We start from the raw sequence: 8,830 nt of genomic DNA on the forward strand, positions 1-8,830 counted from the left end.
ATTTTAAGTTGTCGGGACCATCTCACTTCTATCCCGTCCGTTTCCAATTATATGAATGCCGTACCGTTTGGTGGATTACATCCACAAAAGAGACCGACCAACCTCAGATAGCTGAATCCATGGATCTATTGCTGGACATATTTTATGCGAACAGTCGGTGAACAGAACTTTTTAGCTCCATGGCAATTTACCTGTGTTCGTGGGATCAGAGCGCTGTTCCCCTATATTGAGCGCTCAGACCCAAGCTATCTGGGGATATGTCGAACGAGGGGGTTCCGTTCGGGAATATCAAAGTTATGCATTTTAATACAGTTTTATGAGTGTTGTAAAATAGAAATATTCTCTCTGCCTGGAGATAATGAAGTTTACTCAGAACACTTAAGCCAATGATCTCCAGTATAGAGAGGAGGGAGTTTCATGTTTCTGTGAGAGTGTGTTATATGTTACTGTAAACAGATTGGTCACTGTATTCCTTGCCACAGTCTTCCACAAGGTCCCTGTGGGAGTAACCCTTGTTGGAAGACCTGCATAAAAGACCGAACTGTGGCCGTGATTAAACCGATTTGTTTTACCCCTTCATGAAGTCTTGGCTCATTTTTGGGGAATTGGGAGCTATATATCACTACACCTCCACTTTTACTTGGTATTCGAGGAGACGCTGCAGGGATTTACTCAACTGGAGTGTAAGAAATCCATAACAACTACATTTTCCCCATTACTTTCCCAGATACAATCCCACTGCATATTTCCTCCCTCATCCCTCCCAACAAATTTCTTTCTTCACTTTTCTAATTACCTATAACAGAACTCCCAGACATATTCCCTCCCTGCAGCACACATGGATACATTACGAGCTTTCACCAAGAACTCATTGGGTAAGTGGCGACTATAATAGAAGCCATTTCAAGGACAATTACTCAAGTGACCATCACATGTGGCATATACCAAGGTGATGTACTTTTACTGATGGTGTTCTGTTTATATGTCAACTCCCTCAGCCAGATCTCCATAAAGATTAGATATGGATACAGTGTCAAGACTGGAGCTACCATTGGCCACTTCCTCTACATGGACAGCATTGGCTAAAGCTCGCCAATAGAGGCACTTGTGGTAATGCCCCACCAGTTTTTATGTGGGCCATATATTTATTTGGAGTATTAAAACACTAAGATTCTTTATCTAGAGGGGAGGCTGGTAAGCCAGAAAAATGTGGAGAACCCTTAGGTAACCTGTAATAGTTTTACGTTTTGCATGTTTAGAGAAGTTTACTTGAGAGCCTTTAGTTATGTAAAAAATGGCAGGTTTGAAATCTTCCCGTTTTCAGCAGATGTTGCCCATGCTTACTGTCCTTTAAGAAAGACTTTCAGGGATTACCATTGAGTTGCCATTCCTGCAGCAATTCAGCATCCTATAAGGGAAGGCATGCTATTGGCCTCTTTATTGAGGAGCAGTCTTTGGCTCATAACACGTAGGGGTGGGGTTACAGTGCTCACATAAGAGAGAGAAGCAAGAAGCCATATTGGAAGCAGCATTGGGAGAGCACAGCAGCAGCATCTCTCTTTAAAGTGCTCAGTCAGACCTGAGACACTCATGCTGTGGCTAGCTAAAATGTTATCAAGCTTTAAATTGTGGGATGGGCCTGTGACTCTGATTTCAATCTGTTTTATTCTATAATTATTGTTGATTCTGTTAACCACATCAGGTACTTATTGGGTCCACATAACCACTGCTAATTAATTATATTGTATATAAAAACGAAAAAGATCACCCAAGTGCAGCGATATATTATAGAGAGAAAATTAATTAATTCCCTTTAAATCCGTGGGTTCCATAGCAGCTGTTCTGGAACCCACGGATTGGCGGACAGGGCGTGGAACACGGCGAGAGGGATCCTTAAAAGAAGACAGAAGTTATATGGACTTTTATTGATACATTTTATGTTGATTGTATTATATGTTTTTACTATTGCTCCTGATGAAGTCTAATTTATAGACGAAATGCGTAGAGCTGTCTGCAGATTCTATAACCTGCTCCTTCCATTTCAACACCTTGGAGAGAGGGACACAGATCTTTGATGAGCATTTTTATTTTCTACTTTTTGTAAGTGTTTTAATTAAAGCGTGTTTTTTATACCGTTAAGATTTCACACTATGTCCAGTTCTTCTTTCTTCTACATGTACCCTTGAGGAATTTCATTGCAAGATCTAAAGATACCTTGATGGGCTTGAACTACTCCTTTATTCTGTGAGTGCAATATTTATAGCAGGGACATCTCTACTTAATGGTGTTTCCCTGTTTTTTCTAGGTGTATCTTGTCTTGTATAATTAATTATATTGCCAGCTGCAAAGATAATAAGGAGTCTATAAGTCTCCTGCTGCTTTAACTCTTTGCACACTGTGTGCTGAGAGCTAATAGTGAGTTAGGAGTAGCTGACATTGTTGGAGTTTCATCAGTATCTGATGCTTTAACCATGTGCACACTGTGTGCTGAGAACTAATTGAGTAGCTGACATATTTCATAACAACAGCAATATTTAATAGAAAGTTAAAGTTAATAGTAAGTATTAGAATGTTAAATATACTTGATAACTCACAGACACTTCCAAGCAGGGAAATGAGACTTATTTCCTTACTTAAAGAATACTCCACGAAGAACATACAACATCAACAGGATCTTTTAATATACAAAAGAGAAACTCTCAACTATAGAGAACATGGACAACTGAAGAGGCAAGGAGGACAACAGGAGGGACCTACAGAGAGTCAAGCTGGACCTGAAGTCCCAGATCAATGGCAAAAACAAGACGCACGCCATTAATACATAGGCCCCATCAGTCATCAGATACCCAGCTGGGATAATAACATTGTCAAGAGAGGAGCTGGACACCATGGATATCAATACAAAAAAATACTCACAATTAATGATGGATTCCACCCAAAATCAGACCCTGACAAACTGCACACCAGTCACAAGGAAGCATGTCAGGGCCTAATGAGTAAGCATCCACAAGTACATCACAAAAATGGCTCCCAAAGATGAACTGCTAAAGGGAATGCTTGAGACAAGATAGAGGATGCAAATAAGGAGGACGTTTCAAGGCTAGATAAATCCTTCCATTGAATGTAACGTTAAAGATAAAGTATGTGACTCACATTATGATATCCCACCAGTGGTTTGAAAGAGCAGGACTGAAAGACAGAACTGAAACTCTAATGCACAGGAACCGGCAGTCAGCAACAAATCAATTGAAGCAGGGGTCTATCACAAAAGACAAGACCCAAGGTAAAGACTATACAAAGAGGCCTGAGAGACACCTCACAGACAGATGCACTATATTAGCATACACTGAGAGGCTTAACTAAGTTTCTAGGATTGTATACTGATGCATTTGCACAGAATATTACCTGGATTTACTTAAGTCCAGATGCCTGGTGCTACAAATGATAATTGACAATGACAGGGCAAAGATCCTGTGAGACTTTCTGATCCTTAAAGAAGGCTAATTAACAGGGAGTGCACACTATAAGTAAAACAGAAAACAACTGAAGCCAAAATAATAAAGAGACAGGGTACTCACTCAATGCCTATATTCCCAATAGAGTATGTAAATACAATCTATGGAGTGAATGAATGAGGAGCACAACACATAAAAAGTAGCAACATTTTATTAGATAAATCTATATCCACACATTAATGTACACACATTTACATGTTGCTGACTGAATAAATAATTTAAAGCCATAACATATACCGTATATACTCGAGTATAAGCCGACCCGAATATAAGCCGAGGCCCCTAATTTTACCCAAAAAAACTGGGAAAACTTATTGACTCGAATATAAGACTAGGGTGGGAAATGCAGCAGCTACTGGTAAATTTCTAAATAAAATTGGATCCTATAAAAATTATATAAATTGAATATTTATTTACAGTGTGTGTTTATAATGAATGCAGTGTGTGTATGTATGAATGCAGTGTGTGTGTATGAGTGCAGCGTGTGTATCAGTGCAGTGTGTGTGTATGAATGCTGTGTGTATGAATGCAGTGTGTGTGTATGAGTGCTGTGTGTGTGTGTGTATGAATGCAGTGTGTGTATGAATGCAGCGTGTGTATGAATGCAGTGTGTGTATGAGTGCAGTGTGTGTATGAGTGCAGTGTGTGTATGAGTGCAGTGTGTGTGTATATGAGTGCAGTGTGTGTATGAATGCAGTGTGTGTGTATATGAGTGCAGTGTGTGTATGAATGCAGTGTGTGTATGAGTGCAGTGTGTGTATGAGTGCAGTGTGTGTGTATATGAGTGCAGTGTGTGTATGAATGCAGTGTGTGTGTATATGAGTGCAGTGTGTGTATGAATGCAGTGTGTGTATGAGTGCAGTGTGTGTATGAATGCAGTGTGTGTGTGTATGAATGCAGTGTGTGTATGAATGCAGTGTGTGTGTGTATGAGTGCAGTGTGTGTGTGTGTGTTGCAGAGCCTTGGTGGGGGGTGGGCAATTTTATTATTATTTTTTTTATTATTATTTTAATAATTTTTTTAATTATAATTTTTTATTATATTTAATTATTATTTAACAAAAAGAGAAAAGGAGGGAGGGGAAAAGGGAAAATATATGTTCCTAAGATAGAGTATACACCAAATGTAATAAGACAAATAATAGAAAATACTTTATTGGTAAATAAACATCAAAATAGCTATCCCGGCTATAGTTGTCTGACTAGGTACAAGACAATGGTAGCAGTCAGGGAGCCGAGAACATACAAAATTTTATACAAGATAGAAATTATATACAAGATAGATACAAGTAGTACAAGAAGAGAATAAAACAGTAAGAGTAGATATGTGCTGGACTGGGTGACAGACCCTCTCTATGGGAATAAATGAGAGAGGGGGGAGGGGGGGTGGAAAGAGACTGGGGTAAAGAAACCTCCAAAGTACTTCAATTCCACAGTCACCAGTGGATTAAACCAGAAAACCCAGATCACTGAGCAGTGTGGTTTACTGCCATACTATAACGAGGCGGCCACCAGGGGGCCGAGCAGCGTTTAGCTGTGAAGATAAGGTCCTGAACATCCAAATGTCACTAACAATGTTATGAGATACAAAGGTATCAAATGTATCAAAGACTCAGTCTGATACTATGTGACATACACATGAGAGGAGACACAAAACCACAGTCATTGATATACTGATTCAAAAAGCTAGTTCCTTTGACTCATGGTGACTGAAGGTCTCTGTTTAACTGAGCAATCTTAATCAAGTGTATAGTAATCAAATCAAGTCAGATGCAGAGCAAATTGTCTAGGTGCATTATTACACAATTGCTGAATATTATCGGATGCCAAAAACCCGTTCCCTCTAACTGCCTATACATATGTCTCATGCGATATCAGGTACATGTAGAGAGTAGAGGATTAGAATGGTGCCTTCGAGGGCGCCCGGGGATAGGAAAGGCGATAGTGTAGAAAAGGATGCAGAGGTGCTACGAATGTAGTAGAGTAAACCAGCACAGTAATACTCAAAGAAAATATTAATAATAAAAGACTGTTAATTCTCAAGATTTGGACAAAAAGTCTAATGCGCCGCGGACATAATTATTTTTTTTATTATTTTTTATTTTATTTTATTCTTGTTTAATTTTTTTTCGGCCCCCCTCCCTGCTTGATACATGGCAGGGAGGGGGGCTCTCACTCCCTGGTGGTCCAGTGGATGGGCACTGTGTAGGAGGGGGGCTGGCAGGAAGCACTTACCTCTCCTGCAGCTCCTGTCAGCTCCCTCCTCCTCCGCGCCGGTCCGTTCAGCTCCCTCGGACAGCTCACAGTGTAAGTCTCGCGAGAGCCACACTATGACCCCGCGGCTCTCGCGAGACTTACACTGGGAGCTGACCGAGGTGCTGAACGGACCGCGGAGGAGAAGGGAGCTGACAGGAGCTGCAGGAGAGGTAAGTTACAGCTCTCTGCAGCCCCCACAGCCCCCTGTCTGTATTATGGCAATGTAAATTGCCATAATACAAACATTGACTCGAGTATAAGCCGAGTTGGGGGTTTTCAGCACAAATAATTTGCTGAAAAACTCGGCTTATACTCGAGTATATACGGTATACAATGAACACAAATCAAATTCAAAGAAAGAAGCACAAAAATAATTATGAAAAAATTTGCACCCAGACACAATCCTGTTATACCTCTTTCTCTCCTTTCGAGATCTGATCACTGTATTTATATGATGAATAAACCTAAAAGAATGTGGGATGTTGAACAATGATGTTCATAAGTCAAGGTCTAAAATCTGTCCAAGATTCATGTTGACCACATGTAATCCCAATCATCAGAGGTTACATATCAAAATATTATGCTACTATGTATGAATATTTGAACCAATTACTCAATAGCTATGAGTACAGAGATGGGAGGATTGAGGATAGATGTAATGGTGTCAACATAACATTTGGAGAGTTTTGACCAGATAAGAGAGGGTGTTGCAAAGTAGACCAAGTAACCCAGGGTTGATGTTAGAAATCTTTTTTCCTTTAGGCATTCCCTGGAAGTGCAAATATGCTCAAAGGCAGTGCTTTGAGAAATTGTATTGGAGATAGAAGAACCACAACTACAGTGTTAAACTGAGTTTAGAACTATTAGAAGGTCAGCGTTCCATTATGAGCCAATAGCCCTACAATTGTTTAACTGTTTAAATCACCACATTATTTTCTCAAAAACTCTTCACTGCAATCCTAATGACCCACAACAAATGGGTTTTCAAGGACTTTGGTGTGTCAAGAGCTCTCTGTTGTCACATGTTACCATCTATGTCTTGTCTTCCAAAGTGAGAAGTAGTAACAGGTAGCGGGACTCAAGAGTAGATTCAGAACCCAATCACAGAAGGGGCAATCGAACATGTATTACATGTAATGTAATATCCTGATCCATTTCACAGAGGGATTTATTAACTAAATTTGAATTCTGTATGGCAACATTTAGATAAAGATTTTGAGAATTTCACAACTTAATTTTTGCCATCTCGATTTAAATTCATTATAGTTTGGACATTAGTGAATAATCCTGAGTGTGTGTGTAAATGTGGTTATATACTTGTGTGGAGTGTTGGTGTGCATGTAAGCGAATGCAAGGGTGTATATGTGCAGAATGGCCATGTGTGAATGCAGATGTGTGATACTGGTGCAATTCTTCAAAACTTCCACTTTCTATATCTCTCTGTTTCACATGTTTCCTATATCTCTCCCCACCTGTGTCTATCTCCTCATAGCGACTCCTCCCCCCCCCCCATTTGTGCCCCTTTGCATATACTCCTCTTCCCCTACTTGTGTCCCTCAGCCTATATTCCCTTCCCACCCCCTTGTGTCTTTCTGCGTATATCCTCCTTTGTCCCACTTGTCTCTCTCTGCATATACCCCCTTTCCCTCAATGTGTCCCATGTGTCTTTAGGCAATAGAACCACAAGCAGAAATGGGATACGGCTGTACAGTCTATGGAGGGAACATACAAAGAAAAAAACAATAGTGTGATACAGTATATACAGTGAATAGTGCGCTTAAATGGATGCACTCACGAGATAGTGGAGATAAAAGAGCATTCAAGATGTCACCCCAGAAGATATGGGGGGATACTGGTATCCTTTGCAAATGTCGAGCAGCCAATGGGACACAGGACTCCAGGTGAGTAGTAGTAGAAAATATTCGTCATTTTATTCTCTTTAAAAGGTGGAACAACACCATAAAGATAAAATATAAAAGTGCAGCAATAGGTCCAACGCGTTTCGTTCAACACAGGAACTTCATCAGGGACCGCACAGTAAAAGAAATCACCAGCAATATTGCAGATTGTAAAAAAATATACACATCACTTGTGTTCCTCTAACCAAATCCCCTTGTATCCATCTGCCAATACCCTATTTATCTACCTGTGTCTCTCTGTCCATACCCCCTTCTTCACTTGTGTCCTCCCTTACTTCCCCCTTTCCTACTTGTGCCCTCTACCCATATCTTAATTTTCCCTCTTGTGCCTATTGCTCTACTACATCTTCTGTGACTACCACCCTACCACCCCCCTACTTTATAATAAATGGCTGGGTGGCAATCGAGCAAGCATGCTCTTGTATGACTCTGTGGAGCACTGGGTGCAAAGGATACAACATCATATCTCAATGCTTAAAGGCATTCACAGCCTAGCATCTAACTGAAGAGTTCTGGGAACATGTTGTGTTCATTCACAGAACTCTGACTCTATTGCCATTCATTTTGCTTGCCAGCATGCAATATCACCCATTAGCCCCAAAACTTAAATAAGTAGATTTGCACATAGGCACCCAGATTGGGTACCTGTCTATCCAGACAATTTATGGGTGAGGAGGGTACTTGTCCTGGTGCCCCATTATGGATCTACTCCAGATGCTAATGAGATGCAGCAGGAAGGAGAAAATGTGGGCTACCTTGAGGCAGGTAGTAACAGAGGTCTAATTTGACAGTATCAATGAACACTCCAAAAATTTAGTCAGGACAACATATCTGGGTTGGTCAATTTTAGCATGTGTGCATGAGCTATGAATAGAAAATTGTTCTAGAACATTTAGAACATAAGGTAGGTTAAAGGACCACTCTAGGCACCCAGACCACTTCAGCTTAATGAAGTGGTCTGGGTGCCAGGTCCTTCTAGGGTTAACCCATTTTTTCATAAACATAACAGTTTCAGAGAAACTGCTATGTTTGTGAATGGGTTAAGCCTTCCCCTATTTCCTCTAGTGGCTGTCTCACTGACAGCCGCTAGAGGCGCTTGCGTGATTCTCACTGTGAAAATCACAGTGAGAGCACGCAAGCG

The sequence above is a fragment of the Pelobates fuscus genome, chromosome 7 (genome assembly GCF_036172605.1).
Source record: "Pelobates fuscus isolate aPelFus1 chromosome 7, aPelFus1.pri, whole genome shotgun sequence".
Taxonomy (NCBI): domain Eukaryota; kingdom Metazoa; phylum Chordata; class Amphibia; order Anura; family Pelobatidae; genus Pelobates; species Pelobates fuscus.